A 26,910-nucleotide genomic window follows, 5' to 3' on the forward strand; every position below is an offset into this window, starting at 1 on the left:
CCCTCTCCCTCCCTCCCTCTCTCCCACCCCTCCCCCCACCCCTCCATCCAACCTTCATCCAACCCCCATTGCACACAGACAGATAAATGATTTCTATTTGTCCTCTGCGGCGAGGAAAGAAGTTATCGATACAATCCGCCAAATGATGTCAAGGATTTGTCAGCAAAGCTTATGAATGCCAAAAACACACCCCCCACCCCCTCCATCCCCCTCAAAAACACCTCTGCAGGCCACGAAGATTGAGAGCCAGGACACTTTATTGATTCTACCCTCCCTCACCACCTCCCCCATCACCCTCACCTTAAATGGAAGCTCAGTCTACAAAGGAGAGAGCGGCAGCTTTTGTGTGCTAAAATGTGGCTAAAAGCTGTCTGTCTGTGGTGTTCAGGAAGGTAGGGATTGAATTCGATATTAGGATCTAACACTGGCTTCCAGCAGATGGGGTTCTGTTCTCACTAAAGGAGTGGTGTGGGACGCTCTTTGGCTGGATGGGATCACATCTCCCCTTGCTTCGCCCTATTGTTTGGGATTAAGATCAGGCGGATGGATGCCTGGTAAATAGATCAACTTTGTGGAGTTGACAAAGGGAGGCGTGGGGTGGGACGGTAGGAGAGCAGAGCCGATGGCATTGAGGAACGTCCTGACAGTGGGTACAATGCCTTGGCCATGAAGGCACTGTGGCTGACAGAGAAAAGGAGAGGACAAGGAGAGGGGGTAAGGCAAGATAATCTGACTGGCAGACACCGCAGTATGGAGAGCAAACAAAGCAGGGATGGAGGGAGGAGAAGAAGGGGGTTTGAGGATGACAACAGTTGACGGGGAAACGTGTACAGAAAAAGGTGATGTGCAGTGTTCATTTAAATCAATACAATGAATGTATAGTTTGAATTCAAATTAAATACATAATGAAGTCCATAGCATAGTACAATTCTTTACAATTGGTCAAAAATATAACAAAGTATGGTCATTGCCACTCTATCAATTAATGTGATTTGTTAAACCCAGGTTATGAGGGAGTCTCAGGTGATACACATTCTTCCCTCTGCCCTATCCTGTCTTGTTCTCTTCACAGTACAGGAGAACACACAAGGACTCCCTCCCGTCTCCTGAGGTAAAGCTCTTTGGCAAACACTGCTCTGATTAAAACAAACAGGCCAGTGAGCCTCTCTGTCGGGGGGCGACAGGGCAAACAGGCCCCACGCAGCAGGAGGGCCTGAGACAGAAGCAGAATCACACTACAGACAGACAGTACTGCACTGAGTCACAACGAGGTAGTACAGCTCTGAGGGGATAAGACAGTGACAGGTCAAAGACAGAGGTGTGACACAGCATGGAGTCACAGACAGCACAGTGTGGAATGAGTCATAGCAGTCCATTACAGACAGTACAGAGTTTGAGACAACCGTCTTGAGTAGCACAAACTGCCACTAAGCCACTAACAGTGACCTGTCACTAGCGGTTACAAACAATATAGAGCAAAACAACACAATAGGGGAGTCACAAATAAAACAGTCACAGACTAAACAAAACAGTTACAGACTAAACAAAACAGTCAGTGACTAAACAAAACAGTCACAGACAAAACAAAACAGTCACAGACAAAACAAAGTCATTAAGTCATTGAGTCACAGAACTCTTTACACAATGGACATGACCCTGGTCTTATGTTATGCTATGTTGCCTTCAGGCTCGTCTACTACCTCAGTGTCCTGGGCAGAAAGGGGATGAGTGGGGGCTACCATAACACGTACGATGGCTGTCATTTCTCGATGCACCCAATGGTTTTAATGTCTTGGCTTAAAACAGCATGGGATCCTGCCAAGATTAAGTATCGGATCTCAAGGCATTAGGCGAGCATGTGAAATCACTCTCGATGGTCTCATTCTCCCCTAATTCAATTAGGCTCTTTCCCAGAGAAGAGCAGAGCAGGCTGGGACCAGACATTCTCTCTCTTTTTTTCCCCCAAGGAGACTAGGAGTGCAGACCAAGGCTGCGTGCCCGAGGTGTTGGGGCTAAAACCCGTCTCCCTGTACCTAACACCACCCTCCCTCCCGCCCTTCCTCCATCCCTTTCTCCCCCTCTCCCTCTCGCCCACCGCCCTCTCCGCACGCTAACACCCCGATAAACATCTGATGCCGAGGGGTCAGCCAAAATCCCATGACATCACAGCAGAGAACAGAGAAAGTGTCTCTCAGCCAATCAGAGCACAGCTGTGCTGAGGTCGGCTCTCTCAGGCCATGATGTCATGTCTGGGGTTCGTAGGATTAAAAATGGCCAGAGCGCTACGCTGTGATTGGCTGAATGGGAATCAGCTGTCCCGTCTAGAATGGTGTCAATTTCATTAAGAAGTTACTTATCACTATTTCAGCCTATCATGGTTGAATTACACAATTTAGGGGATAAAAAAACAAATTGTAGCCAGTCATAACAAATAAAGTTAGTTCATAAAAAAGTGACAACAACAATAAGAAATAATAAAATATACTAACATAAAGTAAATGGCTTAGTGGAATAGAATTAACATTTTAACATAAGTACAGAGTGAAAGGGCCTCTAAACTTCATTGCTTGAAAGATAACCTAACAGGACACTTGGACTGGACAGTGCTTTACTTTGACTAGGAATGTAGCCACTGTGGTGCTGAGTTTCAGGAGTAACGCTCCTGAGAGCTGACCTCATGAAGGCTGGCCTCATAGTGTCGAGACAACATCTGACCCTGCAGACACCTTCATTGCTCTGTTCCTCACCTCCGATTGACCTCTGGACTATGGAAACACACACACACAAACATAGAAACATTCTCTCTCCCACTCTAGTATCCCTGTCTGCTTCCCCCATTAAGTATCCCCCTTCATATTTACAGAGGCTTACAAACAGGGCCACGCCGTTTGGCTGCTTCTCCTTGGCTACCCAGTCCGTCTGCCACTTATCTGAGGGATTACTGCAGTGGGGCCAGCTACCGCAGATTAGAGACAAAGGCCAAATTAAAACAGGGGCTATCAACAAACACGGGGACAAGACGGCAGGGAGCTGATCCAATTACACTGATAACCCACAGAGCCTGGGAGCTGGAGGAGACACTCTGAGCTGAGACAAACAGAGGTAAACACATACAGATGCACTGGGAGAGACACACATACAGCTACTCTAGCCAGGCAGTCACCTTTCCAAGTACAGGTCACAGGCGACAACAAATGTGCATAGACAAGAGCTCCATTGGCTTTCGCCAAATACCTATTTTATATAAACTCAGCAAAAAAAAAGAAATGTCCCTTTTTCACGACCCTGTCTTTCAAAGATAACTCGTAAAAATCCAAATAACTTCACAGATAAATATTGTAAAGGGTTTAAACACAGTTTCCCATAAACAATTAATGAACATGCACCTGTGGAAAGGTCGTTAAGACACTAACAGCCTACAGACGGTAGGCAATTAAGGTCACAGTTATGAAAACTTAGGACACTAAAGAGGCCTTTCTACTGACACTGAAAAACACCAAAAGAAAGATGCCCAGGGTCCCTGCTCATCTGCGTGAATGTGCCTTAGGCATGCTGCAAGGAGGCATGAGGACTGCAGATGTGGCCATGGAAATAAATTGCAATGTCCATACTGTGAGACGCCTAAGACAGCACTACAGTGAGACAGGACGGACAGCTGATCGTCCTCGCAGTGGCAGACCACGTGTAACAACACCTGCACAGGATCGGTACATCCGAACATCACATCTGCGGGACAGGTACAGGATGGCAACAACAACTGCCCGAGTTACACCAGGAACGCACAATCCCTCCATCAGTGCTCAGACTGTCCGCAATACGCTGAGAGAGGCTGGACTGAAGGCTTGTAGGCCTGTTGTAAGGCAGGTCCTCACCAGACATCACCGGCATCAACGTCGACTATGGGCACAAACCCACCGTCGCTGGACCAGACAGGACTGGCAAAAAGTGCTCTTCACTGACGAGTCACAGTTTTGTCTCACCAGAGGTGATGGTCGGATTCGCGTTTATCGTCGAAGGAATGAGCGTTACACCGAGGCCTGTACTCTGTCATGGTCTGGGGCGATGTGTCACAGCATCATCGGAATGAGCTTGTTGTCATTGCAGGCAATATCAACACTGTACATAACAGGGAAGACATCCTCCTCCCTCATGTGGTACCCTTCCTGCAGGCTCATCCTGACATGACCCTCCAGCATGACAATGCCACCAGCCATACTGCTCATTCTGTGCGTGATTTCCTGCATGACAGGAATGTCAGTGTTCTGCCATGGCCAGCGAATAGCCCGGATCTCAATCCCATTGAGCACCTCTGGGACCTGTTGGATCGGAGGGTGAGGGCCAGGGCCATTCCTCCCAGAAATGTCCAGGACTTGCAGATGCCTTGGTGGAAGAGTGGGGTAACATCTCACAGCAAGAACTGGCAAATCTGGTGCAGTCCATGAGGAGGAGATGCACTGCAGCACTTAATGCAGCTGGTGGCCACACCAGATACTGACTGTTACTTTTGATTTTGACCCCCCCTTTGTTCAGGGACACATTATTCAATTTCTGTTAGTCACATGTCTGTGGAACTTGTTCAGTTTATGTCTCAGTTGTTGAATCTTGTTATGTTCATACAGATATTTACACATGTTAAGTTTGCAGAAAATAAACGCAGTTGACAGTGAGAGGACGTTTCTTTTTTTGATGAGTTTATGTTTCAGCGATGGTTTATTTTATATCTGCTATATGGCTCATACTGAGGTGTGTTCATAATACACTGACAATACACTAGGAAGATCCAATATTACTTTTTGTACTTGGAGAAAAGGCACATTTTGTTTGTTTTTTCGCGTGTTTTTGTAACTTATTTTGTACATAATGTTGCTGCTACGGTCACTTGTGACCGAAAATAACTTCTGGACATCATAACAGCGATTACTCACCTCGAACTGGACGAAGATTCTTTCTTTAACGAGTCCAACGTGAAGGATATACTGCTTTCTCGGGAACGGGCCCAAATCCCCATCATTGTGTAAAGAAAAGACGGAGAAAAAGGGGGCGGAGGTCGGGCTGCCATCTGAGAATTTGTAGGCGAGTGAGTAAACCCCCTCTATCATCAGTCCTATTAGCCAACGTGCATTCATTGGATAACAAAATGAATGAGCTCCAATCAAGGATATCCTACCAATGGGACATTAAAAACTAGTATCTTATGTTTCACTGACTGTCAGTCAGTGACAGTCACTGACTGACGACATGGATAACATACAGCTGGCTGGGTTTTCGGTCCATCAGCAAAGTAGAACAGCTGCCTCCGGTAAGAAAAGGGGTGGTGGTCTGTGTCTATTTGTAAATAACAGTTGGTGCACAAAATCTAATCTTAAGGAATTCTTGTTTTGCTCACCTGAGGTAGAGAATCTCATGATAAGCTGTAGACCACACTATTTACCAAGAGAGTTTTCGTCTATATTTTTCATAGGTGTCTATATAGCATCACAAACTGATGCTGGCACTAAGAAGGCACTCAACGAGCTGTATAGAGCCATAAGCAAACAGGAAGATGCTCATCCAGAGGCGGCGCTCCTAGTGGCCATGCAGGGAAACTTAAATCCGTTTTACCTCATTTCCACCAGCATGTTAAATGTGCAACCAGAGGAAAAAAAACTCTAGACCACCTTTACTCCTCACACAGAGACAAGTACAAAGCTCTCCCTTGCCCTCCATTTGGCAAATCTGACCATAACTCTATCCTCTGGATTTCTACTTACAAGCAAAAACTAAAGCAGGAAGTACCAGTGACACGCTCAATAAGGAGGTGGTCAGAGGACGCAGATGCCAAGCTACAGGACTGTTTTGCTAGCACAGACTGGAATATATTCCAAAATTCTTCCGATGGCATTGAGGAGTACACCACATCAGTTACTGGCTTCATCAATAAGTGCATCAATGACATCCTCCCCACAATGACCGTACGTACAAACCCCAACCAGATGCCATGGATTACAGGCAACATCCGCACTGAGCTAAAGGCTAGAGCTGCCGCTTTCAAGGAGCGGGACTATAACCCAGACGCTTATAAGAAATTCTGCTATGCCCTCCGACGAACCATCAAACAGGCAAAGGGTCAATACAGGACTAAGATTGAATCGCACTACAGTGGCTCCGATGCTCGTCAGATGTGGCAGGGCATGCAAACTATTATGGACTACAAAGGGAAGCACAGCCACATGCTGTCCAGTGACACGAGCCTACCAGACGAGATAAATAACTTCTAATAAGCATGCATGAGAGCATGAGCTGTTCTGGATGACTGTGTGATCACGCACTCCGTAGCCGATGTGAGAAAGACCTTTAAACAGGTCAACATTCACAAGGCCGCAGGGCCAGACGTATTACCAGGACGTGTACTCCGAGCATGTGCTGACCAACTGGCAAGTGTCTTCACTGACATTTTCAACCTATCCCTGACTGAGTCTGTAATACCAACATGTTTCAAGCAGACCACCATAGTCCCTATGCCCAAGAACACCAAGGTAACCTGCCTAAGTGACTACCAACCCGAAGCACTCATGTCTGTAGCCATGAAGTGCTTTGAAAGGCTGGTCATGGCTCACATCAACACCATTATCCCAGACACCCTAGACCGTCCCAACAGATCCACAGATAATGCAATCTCTATTGCACTCTCACACTGCCCACCTGGACAAAAGGAACACCTATGTGAGAATGCAATTCATTGACTACAGCTCAGCGTCCAACACCATAGTGCCCTCAAAGCTCATCACTAAGCTAAGGACCCTGGGACTAAACAACTCCCTCTGCAACTGGATCCTGGACTTCCTGATGGGCTGCCCTCAGGTGGTAAGGGTAGGGAACAACACATCACCCATGACTGCATGGCCAAGCACAACTCCAACACCATCATTAAGATTGCCGACGACACAACAGCGGTAGACCTGATCACAGACAACAATGAGACAGCCTATAGGGAGGAGGTCAGAGACCTGGCAGTGTGGTTCCAGGGTAACAACCTCTCCCTCAACGTGATCAAGACAAAGTAGATGATTTTGGACTACAGACAAAGGAGGACCGAGCACGCCCTCATTCTCATCGGCGGGGCTGTAGTGGAACAGTTTGAGAGCTTCAAGTTCCTTGGTGTCCACATCACCAACAAACTAACATGGTCCAAATACACCAAGACAGTCATGAAGAGGGCACGACAATGCCTATTCCCCCTCAGGAGACTGAAAAGATTTGGCATGTGTCCTCAGATCCTCAAAAGATTCTACAGCTGCACCATCGAGAGCATCCTGACTGGTTGCATTACTGCCTAGTATGGCAACTGCTCTGCCTCCGACCGCAAGGCACTACAGAGGGTAGTGTGTACGGCCCAGTACATCAATGGGGCCAAGCTTCCTGCCATCCAGGACCTCTAAAGCAGGCAGTGTCAGAGAAAAGCCCAAAAAATCCAGCCAACCTAGTCATAGACTGTTCTCGCACCAAGTCTAGGTCAAAAAGTCTTAACAGCTTCTATCCCCAAGCCATAAGACTCTTCAACAGTTAATCAAATGGCTACCCAGACTGTTTGCATTGTCCCCAACAACCCACATTTTTACGCTGTTGCTACTCTCTGTTTATTATCCATGCAGTCACTTTACCTCTACCTACATGTACATATTACTTCAATTACCTCGACTAACCGGTGCCCCCGCATATTGACTCTGTACCGGAACCCCCTGTATATAGCCTTGCTACTGTTATTTTAGGGCTTGTAAGTAAGCAATTCACTGTAAGGTCTACACCTGTTGTGTTCAGCACATGTGACAAATAAAATGGGATTTGTAATAATACCTTGTAACAACAGCTTGAGAGGGTTTTGTTGTACAGAACTGTACATTGAGTATACCAAACATTAGGAACAACTTCCTAATATTGAGTAGATTTAACAAGTGACATCAATAAGGGATCATAGCTTTCACCTGGATTCACATGGTCAGTGTATGTAATGAAAAGAGCAGGTGTCCTTAATGTTTTGTACACTCAGTGTATAACACTGCTTTAATGGAAACTCTGCCTGGGAACAGTGTGAACTAGGAAGTGAGTGACAGCGACAGTGTGAGATCAGTGTGCCCTCATCGCCAGCCGGCAGCAGACAGAACCATACTAACCTTTATCTTTCCTTTCGGCCAATCCTCCACCAGCTCATTACCGCCCAAGCCCTATTGTGTTAATTGAAGCCATGCTAACGATGCTCCTCTCCTGCTCTATAAAAGCAGAAGGACTTGTCGCTCCCAATACCCTGGCTCTCCCTCCAGCTACACAGGTAATTGAATTGTGGCAGGGCTCTCGCTCTCGGTAAACTGGCTTGTTTTAATAACTTCACTAGATTATGTGTAATAAGTGTGCCTTAAATGCTCTTTTAGTCGGGCCGGGGTGGATGAGGAAGGGCAAATGTGATAATAGGAATGAGGAAAAGGGAAAAAAGAATTCTCCAGACCCGCTTTGGGGACAGATATAATCGCAGACTTTGGCGTATTGGCTTGTCTGTCTGCGAACACAGTTCAACTGTGGGACATAGAGGAGACTGCAGTGCAGAAAGAGATAGTGTACAGAGAAGACTGCACTGCAGGGACAATGACACATTACAACTACAACAGTCTAACAATCCTAAGCTTTATCTGAATGACACTATCATCAGACTGACATTATTTCACCATACTAGCGTTACACTACACTATACAACCCCCCATCTGTGCCCATTTGCTGAAAATCACAACACCTCACATGTATATAAAATAAGGAGTTAGTGAGGGTCATTGATGTGATTGTTTTGTCTAGATGCCAGTGCTTTGAGGTCAGCCTAGAGTTCATAGGATCAAAGGTGAGACAGGTCGTTTCTTATCAGTCTGGAGCCGATGACCTGGTGTCAGTGAGAGGCAGGTGTCAGATTCAGTGGTATAGCCTGGCTTAACCATGCTAAAGGAGGGGCTAACAGGGAAGGAGAAGGGTCAAAAGATTCTCCCAAAAATAAACAAGCAGGGCAGAGAATGTGCCCCTGCCGCAAATGTATAGATAGATACACAAGGCACGATGTAACGTAGAGCTATTACCACATGAAGAAGAAAAATAGGGTAAGAAATTGTGGATAATGAGAACAAGACAATGCAATGGACTGGTGAGGAGACAAATAAAGAGAGATACAACAAGAAAGAATAAACAGACAGACAGACAGACAGACAGACAGACAGACAGACAGACAGACAGACAGACAGACAGACAGACAGACAGACAGACAGACAGACAGACAGACAGACAGACAGACAGACAGACAGACAGACAGACAGACAGACAGACAGACAGAAAATAAATGAGAAGAGAAAGGGAAATACAGAGAGATACATAGAGACTGATCTGCAGTCAGCAGAGTTGTGTGTTTGTGACACGAGGAGCAGTACCGCCGTCACACAGACAGCGATTAGCATAATATTGTGTGTTGTCAGGGGAGTGACTGCTGGCGCAGGTAGTTATCTGAGGGGACAGACACACTGTGTGTGTGTGTGTGCCTGTGTCCGGGCTGCCTTTACCCGTCACCCCACTGGACAGGTGGCATCCCTTAGCCCTGTGATTAGTGTGTCAACGTCTTTACATGTTGACGGGAACACGCCACACGCATCTACATCCACATATAAATGTAAATGAGGATCCCGCCCATGCACCCGCCCTCCTATTCTTTCCTCCTACGTATTCTTCACACACCTGCGTCGTCAAGGGCGATGACAGCTCAGGGTTGATTTGACGGCACAGAAATGAGAGCTGCTCTCTCCCTCTGACATCACAAGAACGATCATGGGATGTACGTCCGTCTGCAGATATCAGCGGAAACAGAGCTGGAGACATACGGACAGGAAACTTTTTACAAAACCGTAAGAAACTTTTGGCCCATTATTTTTTGTAATTCCTGTGCTGCTGAAATGACAGCTAGTCAACTGATTCTAGGAGTGATCCCTATGTCAATCCAAAGTCTCGCTGGGGTGATTGATTGGGAATTGAGCTCAGAGACATTGTGGGAACACGCTCCATATTGACAAATCAGTAATGGATGTTTTGTCTGCAGTGAGCCTCTTCGTTAAAGAGCGCAGGGGGTTACAGTCTAGAGAAAACAGCATTTATACTAAATTAAAGAATTTGATTTGTTTTTGGCACACAATGCTTCACATAATGTCAGTGAAACTTTCTATCAAAGAGAGCCTATCCAGTGCACTAAAACTGAGGAAAAAAGAGCAACGATCAATCTGAAGGTAGTGCTTTTCTGACTCTGTGTGTGTGAAAGTCTGTACTTTGGTGCTCACACTTGTATGTGCATCCGTCTTTTCATCTGTCCCTGCTTGTGTGTGCGTGTGTGTGTATGTGTGTGTGCCTGCTTGTGCATGGGTGTGTACTCTGGAGCGATAGATGTGGGTGGAGGTGAGTCCACCGGAGTCAGGCCTGGTCAGCAGGGAGAGTGATTATGTCTGACCCTGTGTAGAAGAGGGGTCACTGTGGGTGTCAGATGGAGGTGTGAGACAGGGGCTGAACCCAGCTTGGCCCCACCTGCCACTGCATGAGACACGCCTGTTAGCTTAGACGCGATTGCTTTTGGAATTGAAGGCACTTAGGAAGCTAACCCCTGGCTACAGTGGTACACCTGATACAGACAGACTGCTGAGGATGGCAACCTGGCGGCCGAGCATGTTCTGAGGGCTATCCGACATATATCACACTGGCTTCGGACTCCAGGTTTTGAAGTGTGTGTAAAAGCATGAGTTGGAAAAAGAAGATGGAATTGATTTAATACAGTCACAACGGCGTTATCAATATAGACAAAACCTATATTAAAAACTATTGAGGATGACACCAAAAGTAATTTACTTTCCAATATAGTCCTCCACAACCAGCAGACCAACAGCCCCAGTCACTCATAACGAGTGGAAGGGGGGAAGGAACTGTCAACCATTCATTTGCTAGTTTCCAGCTGGTAATCCTGGTATTCATTATTCCATTATTCATTATTCCAGTGACATTAACAGTGCTCTGACTAGGACCCCATTTTAACCTATAGGATTGTTTACACTGCATGTATAGATAAGAAAGCAGTGAAATGAAATGTATTAATTAAATGCATGTCAATTCCCTTTAATAACATTCCATGGGTTCATCATCTGAGCGGAAGAAACCCCCTCGCTCCCAATGTGCTGTCTTCCATATTCTCTTCCTTTATCCCTCCTTTGTCTCCTCTCCCTCTCTCCCTTCTTCCCTTCCTCTATCCCTCCTTTGTCTCCTCTCCCTCTCCCCCTCCTCCCCTCTCCCTCCATGCCTCTCTAAGCAGTGTGTCACTGTGTTACTACGGCCTCTGCAATTAAAAAACATGGGCAGGGAAGAGGGACGTGCGGGTTGTCCTCAGAGAGAAAAAAGCCAATACAATACACACATTGGATGATAATATACATACACCTACATGCTCGCATGCACCGCAAGTGCACACACACACAAACTAACAAACAAATCCCTGTTTTATACAATATAAAATCTGAATGGAATTTTTATATCTGAACAATTAATATATTGATGTCATACAGAAAATTCAACATTAACATCTTGATGAGAACCGAGATGAACAACAAACTATTACATTTTACCCTGAAGGCTACATTAGGCTACCACATAATATATACAGTATTCAGTAAAAATGCATTTAATTCAAACTAGTTCAATAGTTTGTTTGAATGCATTCTAACACACCAGGTTATGTGAAATTAATTCTTCAAGTTGAAAAGGGAAAATCCAAGTAATCTATATGAGTGCGTGTGGGTGTGTTTATGTACAGTATGTACTGCAAATGTGTGTTTATACATGTGTGTTTGTGTGATGTGTAAGCATACAAGTGTGAATGTGTGTCTGTATGCCTGTGTGTGTATTGAGTCTGTATTGATATGGTGTAGACTAGAGAAGGGGCAGATGGTGTCAGCAGGCTGCGTCCTCTCCAGGACTAATCTGCCCCCAGCCCAGGAGAAGAGAGGAGAAGGCGAGGCCTGCCAGTCTAAATTCATACTCTCTCCCCACCTTTGATAGTCAAGAGGATTACACCTTGTTTTCAAATAGAGCCAAGCCAGAAAGGGGAAAGAAAGGGGGACACAACACCAAATGGAATTAGGGCCTGCATAAAGGGCTACTTCTTTTATTGTAAACTCCTTCCACTTCATTAAGCGTAATCCTTATTAGGGTGTAAGTAACAGGGGCTTCAATGGGCCAGCCCTGGCCTAGGGGACATGTGTGCCTATTGTGGCGGCTCGGGGGTTAATCTTGCCCCTGGGTGGGGGGGGGGGTGCAGGAGTCCCCAGGTCCACTCCACTGCTCCTCAGGCCTCCCCACCCCTGAGGCCCTGTGACAAGTGTGGAGCCGCCCGCCTTTTGTGAATCAATTTGTCAGGGCTGTCCCCGAGCCGGACGCACGGCAGCGGGGTCACTGGCAGCCATGTTAATACAGATGTAGATGCCAATAAGGCCTCTTAATCAGGACACAAGAGGGAGCGATTGACTTTTAAAAAAGACATACAGCGGACCAGTTATTTAAATCTCTTCCATCTTCCTCCCCACTCTTTCTGGGCCAACTAACACACAAATACCTTGGCCCTCTTTGAGTACTTTGAAAAAGCAACATTGTTTCATATCTTAAAATACTGAAATGGACATGACTTGATTGGATAGGGTGGACCACTAATGCTGCAGTACAGTGCTCTCAGGTGGCTCGCGGTTTATAACAGGGTTTATCACCTGACTATGACCTGTGTGAACCTCGTTGAAGGTACCAACAAACACACACACATGCATATGCGTACACACACAAAAAGCGAGCACACACACAGCAATTTACGACACACCTCTTTTGATGGAAAGAGCTTATACATAAAACACAAGGGCTCATAACTGTTGTAGGGAGAGAGAGAGAGAGAGAGAGCAATAGAGAAGAGGAGTGATAGCGACAAACAAACAGACAGAGGTAAACCAACAGATAGCCCTCTGTAATGCTCCAGTAGTGAATATTCAGATCCCCAACACGTGCTTTCCAACAGAGCATATGCGTAGGAGAAAAAGATTAAAGAGGAGTTGGAAAGTGCAATCAGAAGTCTCAATTCTCGACTTCGTTAGACAGCACAGAACACAATTAGCTGCGGACACTAAGAAATGATTTGGAGGCAAACCAATCAAGCCTGGAGCGGGCGACCTGGGTTACGGATGCCTTCAAATCCAAATGAATCGACACGGACAACAGGCACAATGGCCCTAGATTAGTGCCCGCGCCCATATTAACAGCCCTCGCTTAACACCATTTAAGCAGACAGAAATCCCCAAGTTTCTAAATTGGAAATTCATTCCCTCAGGTACTTCTCTCATATGAGAAAAGTTGAAATGCATTTGATCTGCCCTAATTTCAATTAATTAGCGACAATGACTGTTGGGGGAGCCCCTTAGGGCGCGGAAAGTGGGCCGACGGGCCTGAGGAGGATCACATTTGGGAAAGTATAGAAAAGTGCCATCAATAAACTGCTACAGACTCATTACTTCACTAAATGGCTCTCCCAAAGTCGCGACATTTTAACACAGGACTGGAGCCTAATTACTGGTCACAGCATCCATTACAAACCCCTCCGCCCTCCTTCCCTCCCTCTCTCCCTCCTTCCCTCCCTCTCTCCCTCCTTCTCCCCATCCCTCCCTGTACACAGTGGAATCCGTTCCTTAATAATGACTGCTCTGCTGGCTACTGTTAGATTAGAGCCCACCATCTTGGCAGTGTGTGTGTATATATATATATATATATATATATATATATATATATAACTGCTCAAAAAAATAAAGGGAACACTAAAATAACACATCCTAGATCTGAATGAATGAAATAATCTTATTAAATACTTTTTTCTTTACATAGTTGAATGTGCTGAAAACAAAATCACACAAAAATAATCAATGGAAATCCAATTTATCAACCCATGGAGGTCTGGATTTGGAGTCACACTCAAAATTAAAGTGGAAAACCACACTACAGGCTGATCCAACTTTGATGTAATGTCCTTAAAACAAGTCAAAATGAGGCTCAGTAGTGTGTGTGGCCTCCACGTGCCTGCATGATCTCCCTACAATGCCTGGGCATGCTCCTGATGAGGTGGCGGATGGTCTCCTGAGGGATCTCCTCCCAGACCTGGACTAAAGCATCCTCCAACTCCTGGACAGTCTGTGGTGCAACGTGGCGTTGGTGGATGGAGCGAGACATGATGTCCCAGATGTGCTCAATTGGATTCAGGTCTGGGGAACGGGCGGGCCAGTCCATAGCATCAATGCCTTCCTCTTGCAGGAACTGCTGACACACTCCAGCCACATGAGGTCTAGCATTGTTTGCATTAGGAGAAACCCAGGGCCAACCGCACCAGCATATGGTCTCACAAGGGGTCTGAGGATCTCATCTCGGTACCTAATGGCAGTCAGGCTACCTCTGGCGAGCACATGGAGGGCTGTGCAGCCCCCCAAAGAAATGCCACCCCACACCATGACTGACCCACCGCCAAACCGGTCATGCTGGAGGATGTTGCAGGCAGCAGAACGTTCTCCACGGCGTCTCCAGACTCTGTCACGTCTGTCACGTGCTCAGTGTGAACCTGCTTCATCTGTGAAGAGCACAGGGTGCCAGTGGCGAATTTGCCAATCTTGGTGTTCTCTGGCAAATGCCAAACGTCCTGCACGGTGTTGGGCTGTAAGCACAACCCCCACCTGTGGACGTCGGGCCCTCATACCACCCTCATGGAGTCTGTTTCTGACCGTTTGAGCAGACACATGCACATTTGTGGCCTGCTGGAGGTCATTTTGCAGGGCTCTGGCAGTGCTCCTCCTGCTCCTCCTTGCACAAAGGCGGAGGTAGCGGTCCTGCTGCTGGGTTGTTGCCCTCCTACGGCCTCCTCCACGTCTCCTGATGTACTGGCCTGTCTCCTGGTAGCACCTCCATGCCCTGGACACTACGCTGACAGACACAGCAAACCTTCTTGCCACAGCTCGCATTGATGTGCCATCCTGGATGAGCTGCACTACCTGAGCCACTTGTGTGGGTTGTAGACTCCGTCTCATGCTACCACTAGAGTGAAAGCACCGCCAGCATTCAAAAGTGACCAAAACATCAGCCAGGAAGCATAAGAACTGAGAAGTGGTCTGTGGTCACCACCTGCCGAACCACTCCTTTATTGGGGGTGTCTTGCTAATTTCCTATAATTTCCACCTGTTGTCTATTCCATTTGCACAACAGCATGTGAAATTTATTGTCAATCAGTGTTGCTTCCTAAGTGGACAGTTTGATTTCACAGAAGTGTGATTGACTTGGAGTTACATTGTGTTGTTTAAGTGTTCCCTTTATTTTTTTGAGCAGTATATATATATATATATATATATATATATATATATATATATATATATATATATATATATATATAAATAAGTGTGTGTGGTGGGGTGGGGGGGGAGTCGTCGACACACACACACACGCAATTCAGTGTGGAACAAACTTGCAATAACCACAAACTCAAATCAAATCAAATCTTATTGGTCACATACACATGGTTAGCAGATGTTAATGCAAGTGTAGCGAAATACTTGTGCTTTTAGTTCCGACCGTGCAGTAATATCTAACAAGTAATCTAACAATTTCACAACAACTGCCTTACACACACAAGTGTAAAGGAATTAATAAGAATATGTACATATAAATATATGGATGAGCGATGGCCGAACGTAGGCAAGATGCAGTAGAGCATAGGCAAGATGCAGTAGAGGGAATACAGTATATACATATGAGATGAGTAATGTAGGCTATGTAAACATTATATAAAGTGGCATTGTTTAAAGCGACTAGTGATACACTCAATGTTAGTGATGGCTGTTTAACATTCTGATGGCCTTGAGATAGAAGCTGTTTGTCAGTCTCTCGGTCCCAGCTTTGATGCACCTGTACTGACCTCGCCTTCAGGATGATAGCGGGGTGAACAGGCAGTGGCTCGGGTGGTTGTTGTCCTTGATGATCTTTTTGGCCTTCCTGTGACATCGGGTGGTGTAGGTGTCCTGGAGGGCAGGTAGTTTGCCCCCGGTGATGCGTTGTGCAGACCTCACTACCCTCTGGAGAGCCTTCCGGGTGTGGGCGGAGCAGTTTCCCTACCAGGCGGTGATAGAGCCCGGCAGGATGATCTCGATTGTGCATCTGTAAAAGTTTGTGAGGGTTTTTGGTGACAAGCCAAATTTCTTCAGCCTCCTGAGGTTGAAAAGGTGCTGTTGGGTCTTCTTCACCACGCTGTCTGTGTGGGTGGACCATTTCAGTTTGTCCATGATGTGTACGCCGAGGAACTGAAAACTTTCCACCTTCTCCAATACTGTCCCGTCGATGTGGATAGGGGGGTGCTCCCTCTGCTGTTTCCTAAAGTCCACGATTATCTCCTTTGTTTTGTTGACGTTGAGTGAGAGGTTATTTTCCTGACACCACACTCTGAGGGCCCTCACCTCCTCCCTGTAGGCCATCTCGTTGTTGTTGGTAATCAAGCCCACAACTGTGTTGTCTGCAAACTTGATGATTGAGTTGGAGGCGTGCATGGCCACGCAGTCATGGGTGAACAGGGAGTACAAGAGAAGGCTGAGAACGCACCCTTGTGGGGCCGCAGTGTTGAGGATCAGCGGGATGGAGATGTTGTTTCCTACCCTCACTACCTGGGGGCGGCCCGTCAGAAAGTCCAGGACCCAGTTGCACAGGGCTGGATCGAGACCCAGGGTTTCGAGCGTAATGACGAGTTTGGAGGGTACTATTGTGTTAACCTCTATGGGCTAGGTGGGACGCTAGCGTGCCACCCGTGGTGCACTCCATCAACAGCAGGTGCATTTCAAGAGCGGCAAATTTGAATCCAAATAAATGTCAAAATTCAAATTTTTCAAACATACAACTATTTTACACCCTTTGAAAGATAAACATCTCCTTAATCTAACCACGTTTTACGATTTCAAAAAGGTTTTACGGCGAAAGCATAAATTTAGAGTATGTTAGGACAGTACATTTACAAGAGTTGTGTGTAATGTTTTGTCAAGTCAAAGACAGGGTCACCAAAACCATAAAACCAGCTAAAATGATGCACTAACCTTTTACAATCTCCATCAGATGACACTCCTAGGACATTATGTTAGACAATGCATGCATTTTTAGTTCTATCAAGTTCATATTTATATCCAAAAACAGCGTTTTACTATGGCATTGATGTTGAGGAAATCGTTTCCCTCCAATAACCGGCAGTCAAGTCAGCGTCACAAATTAAATAATTAAAATTAGAAAACATTGGTAAAATATTATATTGTCATTTAAAGAATTATAGATTTACATCTCTTGAACGCAATCAACTTGCCAGATTTAAAACTAACCTTACTGGGAAATCACACTTTGCAATAATCTGAGCACTGCGCCCAGAAAAATACGCGTTGCGATACAGACTAGACGTCATGTTGGGGAGATCTAAAATCGAAAATACTATGTAAATAATCCATTACCTTTGATTCTCTTCATCAGATGTCACTTCCAGGTATCACAGGTCCATAACGAATGTAGTTTTGTTCAAAAAAGCTCATCATTTATGTCCAAAAATCTCCGTCTTGTTAGCACATGATCTAAGCCAGCCGGACTTCTCGTCATGAACGAGGGGAAAAAATATATTTACGTTTGTTCAAACATGTCAAACGTTGTATAGCATAAATCATTAGGGCCTTTTTAACCAGAACATGAATAATATTCAAGGTGGACGAATGCATACTCTTTTATAAGGTATTGGAACGAGGGTACCCAACATGAACTCGCGCGCCAGGTGTCTAATGGGACATCATCGTTCCATGGCTCTTGTTCGGTCAGATCTCCCTCCAGAAGACTCAAAACACTTTGTAAAGGCTGGTGACATCTAGTGGAAGCAATAGGAAGTGCCAAAATATTCCTCAGCCCCTGTGTTTTTCAATGGGATAGGTTTAAAGTCAATACAACACATCAGGTATCCACTTCCTGTCAGAAAATGTCTCAGGGTTTTGCCTGCCAAATGAGTTCTGTTATACTCACAGACACCATTCAAACAGTTTTAGAAACTTTAGAGTGTTTTCTATCCATATATAATAAGTATATGCATATTCTAGTTACTGGGTAGGATTAGTAACCAGATTAAATCGGGTACATTTTTTTTATCCAGACGTGCAAATGCTGCCCCCTAGCCCTAACAGGTTAAATGCTGAGCTGTAATCGATGAACAGCATTCTTACATAGGGATTCCTCTTGTCCAGATGAGTTAGGGCAGTGTGCAGTGTGATTACGATTGCGTCGTCTGTGGACCTATTGGGGCGGTAAGCAAATTGGAGTGGGACTTGGGTGTCAGGTAGGGTGGAGGTGATATGACCCTTGACTAGTCTCTCAAAGCACTTCATGATGACGGAAGTGAGTGTTACGGGGCGATAGTCATTTAGCTCAGTTACCTTAGCTTTCTTGGAAACAGGAATGATGGTGGCCCTCTTGAAGCATGTGGGAACAGCAGACTGGGGTAGGGATTGGCTGCGGTGAAGGAGAGCCCGCAGGTTTTGGTAGCGGGCCGTGTCAGTGGCACTGTATTGTCCTCAAAGCGAGCAAAGAAGTTGTTTACTTTGTCTGGGAGCAAGAAGTCGGTGTCCGCGATGGGCCTGGATTTCTTTTTGTAATCTGTGATTGACTGTAGATCCTGCCACATACGTCTCGTGTCTGAGCCGTTGAATTGCGACTCTACTTTGTCTCTATACTGACGCTTAGCTTGTTTGATTGCCTTGCGGAGGGAAAAGCTACACTGTTTGCAGTGTAGCAGTGGTTCGCGCTTTCAGTTTTGCGTTAATGCTGCCATCTATCCAGGGTTTCTGGTTGGGGAAGGTTTTAATCGGCATCGTGGGTACAACATCACCGATGCACTTGCTAATAAGCTCGCTCACCAAATCAGCGTATACATCAATGTTGTTGTCTGAGGCTATCCAGAACATATCCCAGTCCACGTGAGCAAAGCAATCTTGAAGCGTGGAATCAGATTGGTCGGACCAGCGTTGAACAGACCTGAGCACGGGCATTTCCTGTTTTAGTTTCTGTCTATAGGCTGGGAGCCAAAAAAATTAGTTGTGGTCAGATTTGCCAAAAGGAGGGCGAGGTAGGGCTTTGTATGCGTCACAGAAGTTAGAGTAGCAATGATCCAGAATTTTGCCAGCCCGGGTTGCGCCATCAATATGCTGATAAAATTTAGGGAGCCTTGTTTTCCGATTAGCCTTGATAAAATCCCCAGCTATAATAAATGCAGCCTCAGGATATGTGGTTTCCAGTTTACATAGAGTCCAATGAAGTTCTTTCAGGGCCGTCGATGTGTCTGCTTGGGGGGGATAAAAATGGTTGTGATTATAATCGAAGAGAATTCTCTTGGTATATAATGTGGTCGGCATTTGATTGTAAGGAATTCTAGGTCATGTCAACAAAAGGACTTGAGTTCCTGTATGTTGTTATGATCACACCACGACTCGTTAATCATAAGGCATACACCCCCGCCCTTCTTCTTACCAGAGAGATGTGCCCATTTATGGAGCCTGACCAGAAGACCGCTCCATCTGCGGCGCCGTTGTTTTGGGTCGCCTACTGGGATCCTATCCATTGTCCTGGGTGGTGGTCCAAACGGAGGATCCGCCTCGGAAAGTCATATTCCTGGTCGTAATATTGGTAAATTGATGTTGCTCTTATATCCAATAGTTCTTCCCAGCTGTATGTAATAAGACTTAAGATTTCCTGGGGTAACAGTGTAAGAAATAATACATTAAAAAAACAAAAAACTGCATAGTTTCCTAAGAACGCGAAGCGAGGCAACCATCTCTGTCGGCGCCATCCACTTGCCATGAATTAAAGATTGGGGAACTTTGTCAGCGCAATAATAGTGTATTGATAGGAAAATCCTAAATTAGAGCAGAAATAGAGCAAGGGGTCCAAAGAGATCCTACCAGAATCTCTGGTTCAGTCCTTGAGTCTCTGGATGCAAGTCCAAATCCAAGGATATATAATCCAAAGTAAAGAATACATTTAAAACACAAAAAGGTAATCTCAACTCAATCCCAGGTATAAATCAACTCAATCCCTGGGGCAGCAGGTAGCCTAGTGGTTAGAGCGTTGGGCCAGTAACTGAAAGGTTGCTGGATTGAATCCCTGAGCTGACAAGGTCAAATTCTGCCGTTCTGCCCCTGAAACAAGGCAGTTAACCCACTGTTCCCCGGTAGGCCGTCATTGTAAATAAGAATTTGTTCTTAACTGACTTAACTAGTTAAATAAAGGTTAAATAAAAAAATTATAAAGTGAACATTCCAACCGAAATCCAAAAAGTTCAATGGAAATGGATGGCTCTGAAATTTTGAATGTCTATTTCCAAACAGTGTGGAAAGATGCCTGAAATCTCTCTTTATATCAAACAATGCTGGCTCTCAAACAATGCTAGCTCGGCTCTCACAAAACAATGGGCCTGCAGTTTATTCAAGATGGCACCTGCAGGTTATTCAAGATGGCACCTGTGGGTTGAACACACCGCCAACCACACCCATACCTACAAGTTTACTGCCTAATCGGCAAGTATCATCACAATAGTGTGTTTACATAGTTGTGGCCGAGTGAACACATTATTTTCATAATTTCATTTCGATTAGGAGCACTGTTTCATTTCATTTTCACTTTATGTTTTCATGGTAATGCATGTTACAAGTGCGTCCTCTGAGGATATGACAAAAGTGGTACAAACAGGCGTCACGTGTCATGATGGAGATGAGCAACACCAGTGGCTGTCAGTGTTCAGTGTTCACTAGAGAAAATATCATGAAGTCAGCAGGTGGCTAATGAGAGATGAAAAATTGTGTGTCCTGTCCAGTCCTGTCCTCTGCCAATTAAGCCCCATTCAGTGGGAACCAGTCAGAGGAGAGGACAGGAGCGATGTGTGAATAGGCAGCTGGCCAGGGAGTGGCTGTACAAAAGGCAACAGGAGTGAGAGGCTACTGGAGCTGGAGCTTTTCTATTCTCAACAGCCCCAGTGAAAGGCATGGAGGACAGATAGACATAGGGAAAGGAGAGAGAGAGACAGGGCTCAGATAAAAAAAGAAGTATCTAATCATGGCAGATGATGTGCTTCAAATGGGGGAGCCACCCTGAGTGGGTTGTGCTCTGCTACTCTGAGACCCATCGTGGAGGAGGAATAAAAACCAGTCAATAAAGCCCATGTCTGTGGTCCAGGCAGGGGGGAGAGGGGATATGGACACAGTCTGGGCCCAGGCTTTATAGATGAATCCATGTGTTCCCGCTCCCACAGCCATGAATAAGAGAAGTGGCGCCAAAGAGAGTACCATAGGGAGTGTGTAAGTGGTGCACAACACAAACATAAGGCAGGCAAAGAGTTCTGTTAGGGGGTTTTGTTCTGTAGACCTCACTTGGGGTAAAAGCATGAGAAGGGTGCTAGAATTGCATGGAGGTTTGGGTGATTAGAAGAAATATTAGCCTAATGACACACAAGAGCACATACGTCTTGTCACTCATCCCTCTAATGTCAGACCTGGGGAAGTAAGGTGTGTGTGTGTGTGTGTGTGTGTGTGTGTGTGTGTGTGTGTGTGTGTGTGTGTGTGTGTGTGTGTGTGTGTGTGTGTGTGTGTGTGTGTGTGTGTGTGTGTGTGTGTGTGTGTGTGTGTGTGTGTGTGTGTGTGTGTGTGTGTGTGTGTGTGTGTGTGTGTGTGTGTGTGTGTGTGTGTGTGTGTGTGTGTGTGTGTGTGTGTGTGTGTGTGTGTGTGTGTGTGTGTGTGTGTGTGTGTGTGTGTGTGTGTGTGTGTGTGTGTGTGTGTGTGTGTGTGTGTGTGTGTGTGTGTGTGTGTGTGTGTGTGTGTGTGTGTGTGTGTGTGTGTGTGTGTGTGTGTGTGTGTGTGTGTGTGTGTGTGTGTGTGTGTGTGTGTGTGTGTGTGTGTGTGTGTGTGTGTGTGTGTGTGTGTGTGTGTGTGTGTGTGTGTGTGTGTGTGTGTGTGTGTGTGTGTGTGTGTGTGTGTGTGTGTGTGTGTGTGTGTGTGTGTGTGTGTGTGTGTGTGTGTGTGTGTGTGTGTGTGTGTGTGTGTGTGTGTGTGTGTGTGTGTGTGTGTGTGTGTGTGTGTGTGTGTGTGTGTGTGTGTGTGTGTGTGTGTGTGTGTGTGTGTGTGTGTGTGTGTGTGTGTGTGTTGGGGCTAGGGAGCAGGCAGGACTGTACCTCCCGGGGTTTCCATTATCCCTGTAACCATTCTCTAAAATGGAGGTCATATCGGGTGCCATTTCCACAACACACCTCTCCTCTTCCAAATGCACAATTTTCCCACAAATGCCACACGCATGATGCGTTAGCAACAAAAACCCTGCTGAAATGCAGCATTCATCTTCCACAGTGGTTAAAACAGCAGCAAACAGACAAACAGACAATCAAAAACATAGACCGCTTAAAAAATGTAGTTTAGTCTCCTGAGAAATGGCAAGTTGAGCAATTCTATTTTCCATTGCTTTGAATTTCCCTCAATGCATGACTGTTCAGTTGAGAAGCAGTCTAGAAGTCATTTTAGAGATGTCTACGTTGATGTTCCTGAAGGAAAGAAAGAGCTTTAAATGTAAGTGTATTTCTCAGTTTGTTGATGTTTATGGATGGTTCATATATTGCCTTTCTTTTTAAGTGTAGTATCACTCTCACGCCTTACCTTACAACTTTAAAAGAGACATAATGACACTACAGTTGAAATAAGATTTTTTTTTACCACAAATGACTCAAGAACACTTACATATAAACACTGACATATCTCTTTGTGAGCTCAATATACTTTGTTAGTTTATGTTAGTTCTAGAGCTATTACACAAGTTACGTCGGATTCTCAGGTCAGTGACTCAAAACCCTTATCTGAGCAGGTATGCCCCATTGAGATATAAAATATCTTAGACCAAAGACACTAGACAGTATAAACAATACACATACATTATAAAAGAAAACGTAAGAACTTCGATCACTCTCACACCAGAATCATGAAGATGAATCCACCTGATAGTGTTACAGCCCAACTCCACTCAATATTCTTCAACTCAATTTCGACTAGATGTTCTGTGATTCAACAACACTAATAAATCATATTGATAAATGAAACATATCAAGCAAGATAATAGCCTGCTTCTCCAAAATGTAAATTAAAAGATTCCTACGCTGTTTCCTGTCGTTGGATGCCATCAGACATCTGTAGGCCTCAGCTGTTCCATATCTGGCCAGGCTCAACCCAACATGGGAAATTCCTGCCTGTATGCAGACAAGAGGCAACAGCTGTTTATTACTATTATTGTGTATGTGTATGCGTGTGTGTGTGTGTGTGTGTGTGTGTGTGTTATATATGCGTGCATGTTTATGTGTGCATGCATACAGCCCTTAGACGACCATAGCGTCAAACGCACCAGCAGCATCCCCGCTGAAGGCTTCTCCTTCTCGCCATCTGGATAATGGATCATTCACCATCGTAAAAAAATAGGGGAAATGTGTCATAATGGACCACTTCCTGAAAACGGGATGCCGTGCGCCTTCATCTGTTTACCATTCCCTTCTTCTTTCTCATTATTTGTGGGTGTGGCAGAGACCTGTCAAGATGATTATGAAATAGGCATTATAGGTGGGGATTATGCATCATTGTGCATTGGGAGATGATCAATGGGCCCAGGCTTTTAGCTGAATTCTGTTAAGAGCTGCATTCACCACAACCGTTACACAGGTGGTGCTACAAACTCAAAGACAATATCCTTTAGATACTCACTGACACATTCATACACCGACATGGTAATATACTGACACATATTCACTCCAATGCAGGTATTCACATACACTCACAGACACACACGCACACACACACTCTCTCATGGACACACACACACGTTTGTTTTACTATCCTTGTGGGACCCAAACAATTGACTCCCATTCAAAATCCTATTTTCCTTAAACCCTAACCTTAATTCTTACCCTAACCCTAATTCTAACCCTAAAATCCCTAAAATAGCCCTTTTCCTTGTGGGGACTGGATAAATGTCCCCACTTGTCCACATTTTTCTTGTTTTACTATCTTGGTGAGGACTTCTGGGTCCCCACAAACCAAAAACACACACAAGCATACACTGAGGCACCCTGCTGTCCTGACTGAGTTTTTTCCTTGGTATAACTGTGGATAACTGTGTTAGAACAAGGTCAGAGATATAGAGGGAAGACAGAGAAACCAGTTCAGACTTTACCTCAACAACACAGCAGGAGCAGAACTGACAGTAGCCTCTCTCTGGCCCTCCAGAAACAATTACATTCTCTCCCGTCATTTAGCCAGCACCATTGTCTTCTAGCTAATGGGACTGTGTATCTCTTCTCCCCTCCCTCTCCTTCCCTCCCTCACTCCTTCCCGCTCTCGCTGTCTTTCACTCTCTGATGGCTTTCTCAGCCTCTCACTGTGCATTATGTAGATAACCCAGGGACGATATATATCCCGAGCAGGTCAAACCCAGGTCGCAGTCACACACTGTGACAGAGGTAGCCAATCCCCGTAAATCAGAGCTAGGAGAGTGGCAACGGGAGGGAGGGTGTCATCTAGGGTGGGTGGGTTGGGGGTTGGGGTGGGAGAAAAGGGCCCCATGGGGTGTCCATGGCGTGCCTGTAAGACAATCGCGTAGACCAGGGGGAGGCAGGGACGTGCCTGAGGGAGCGAGGCAGCCAAGGGGGACGGCGTTGATTCGATGACTATTCCCACAGTAGAGTGAAATGTTGATAGTGTTAACAAAAAGGGAAAACTGTAGAAAGTTGAGTGAAGTTCAATCTCGTGCTTATATTTCTTCTGCACGGCAGTCCGAGCACACACACACACACACACACACACACACACACACACACACACACACACACACACACACACACACACACACACACACACACACACACACACACACACACACACACACACACGCTCTATATCGCTCAGGCACATCTCTAATGCTACTGACTAATGAGTGACTGATGTTCTTTAATGCAGCAGATCAATACTAAGGCTTCACAGTGCTGTGACAATACTCAGAGCAGACGCACAGAGTGGATGTGACAGGTGTGCACAGCCTGTTTACTCACCAGGAGGTGTGTGTGTGTGTGCGTGTATCAAAGGTCCCTAAGCAGCACTATGCTAAAATAAATAAATCCAACCGGTTAAAAAGTAGAGGGATGCGGTGTACTCTGCTGCCCCTTGTGGTGTAAGAACATTTTACACCTGGCTATTGGATAAGGGTATTTTGAGAAGGGGAACACTGACATTTCTCATAGCAGGTGCAAAAGCAGAGCGGGGCTGCTTTTCTCATGGACAAGTACCTGTGTATTCGTAAGCAAAATACATCCAGACAATGAGCCTGGGTTCCTTAGTAGTGGGGGTTGTGGGTATGTGGCTGAACCTTGACAGCAGCCTAGGGCATGCTGAAGAGCTGAGGATAGATGAGAGGAAGGGGTGATTGGAGGAAGTTAGGGGAAATGAGGAGGTGAGAGAAGGAAGTTTTAAAAGAGATGGAGCAGTGTGTTTGTGTGCTTCGTCTATGATACACTTTGAAACAGCTCCCATTTTCGCACTAAGACACACTCTCTAGGCTAAAATATGTGGAGGCTAGCATTGCACCTTCACCACCACCACCAACACAACCTTCACCACCACCACCTGGTCAGTTGATATCCCTCTAGTGGTGTGCTTTGGCAAAGTGGGTGGGGTTATACCCAGCCTGATTGGCCCTGTCCGGGGGTCTCGTCAGATGGGGCCAGAGTGTCCCCCGAGCCCCCTGTCTCAGCCTCCAGTATCTATGCTACAATAATCTGTGCCAGGGGTTCGGGTCAGTCTGTTATATGTGGCATAATTCTCCTGTCTTATCTGGTGTCCTGTGTGAATTTAAGTATGCTCCCTTTAATTCTCTCTCCCTCTCCTCCTGGAGGACCTGAGCCCTAAGACCATGCCTCAGGACTACCTGGCCTGATGACTACTGGCTGTCCCCAGTCCACCTGGTCATGCTGCTGCTCCAGTTTCAACTGTTCTGCCTGTGGATATGGAACCATGACCGGTTCACCGGATGTGCTACCTTGTCCCGGGACCTGTTATTTTTGACTCTCCCTCTCTCTCTACCACACCTGCTGTCTCGACCTCTGAATGCTCGGCTATGAAAAGCCAACTGACATTTACTCCTGAGCTGCTGACCTGTTGCACCCTCTACAACCACTGTGATTATTATTTGACCCTGCTGGTCATCTATGAACGTTTCAACATCTTGAAGAACAATCTGGCCTTAATGGCCATGTACTCCTATAATTTCTATCTGCCACAGCCAGAAGAGGACTGGTCACCCCTCAGAGCCTCTCTAGGTTTCTGCTTTTTTAGGGAGTTTTTCCTAGCCACTGTGCTTCTACATCTGCATTGCAGCTGTTTGCGGTTTTAGGCTGGGTTTCTGTTTAAGAACTTTGTGACATCTGCTAATGTAAAAAGGGCTTTAGAAATACATTCGATTGATTGATTGACCACCTTCACCACCATCATCACTACCTTCATCACCACCACCACTCCCCAACCTTCACCACCACCATCACCACCACCCAACCTTCACCTTCACCACCACCCAACCTTCACCACCACCCCCACCACCACCAAAATCCAAACAGACTCCCATCATCTCTTCCTTCCAGACTGGTAGCTAGTTTACCTGCTACACGCTTTAAAACTCACCCCCATGATGAGCCTGTGGGATGGAGGTGAGGAAAGAGGCAGAAGATAGGGGAGGCCCTAA

This window comes from Salmo salar, chromosome ssa20 (assembly GCF_905237065.1).
Source record: "Salmo salar chromosome ssa20, Ssal_v3.1, whole genome shotgun sequence".
Taxonomy (NCBI): Eukaryota; Metazoa; Chordata; class Actinopteri; order Salmoniformes; family Salmonidae; genus Salmo; species Salmo salar.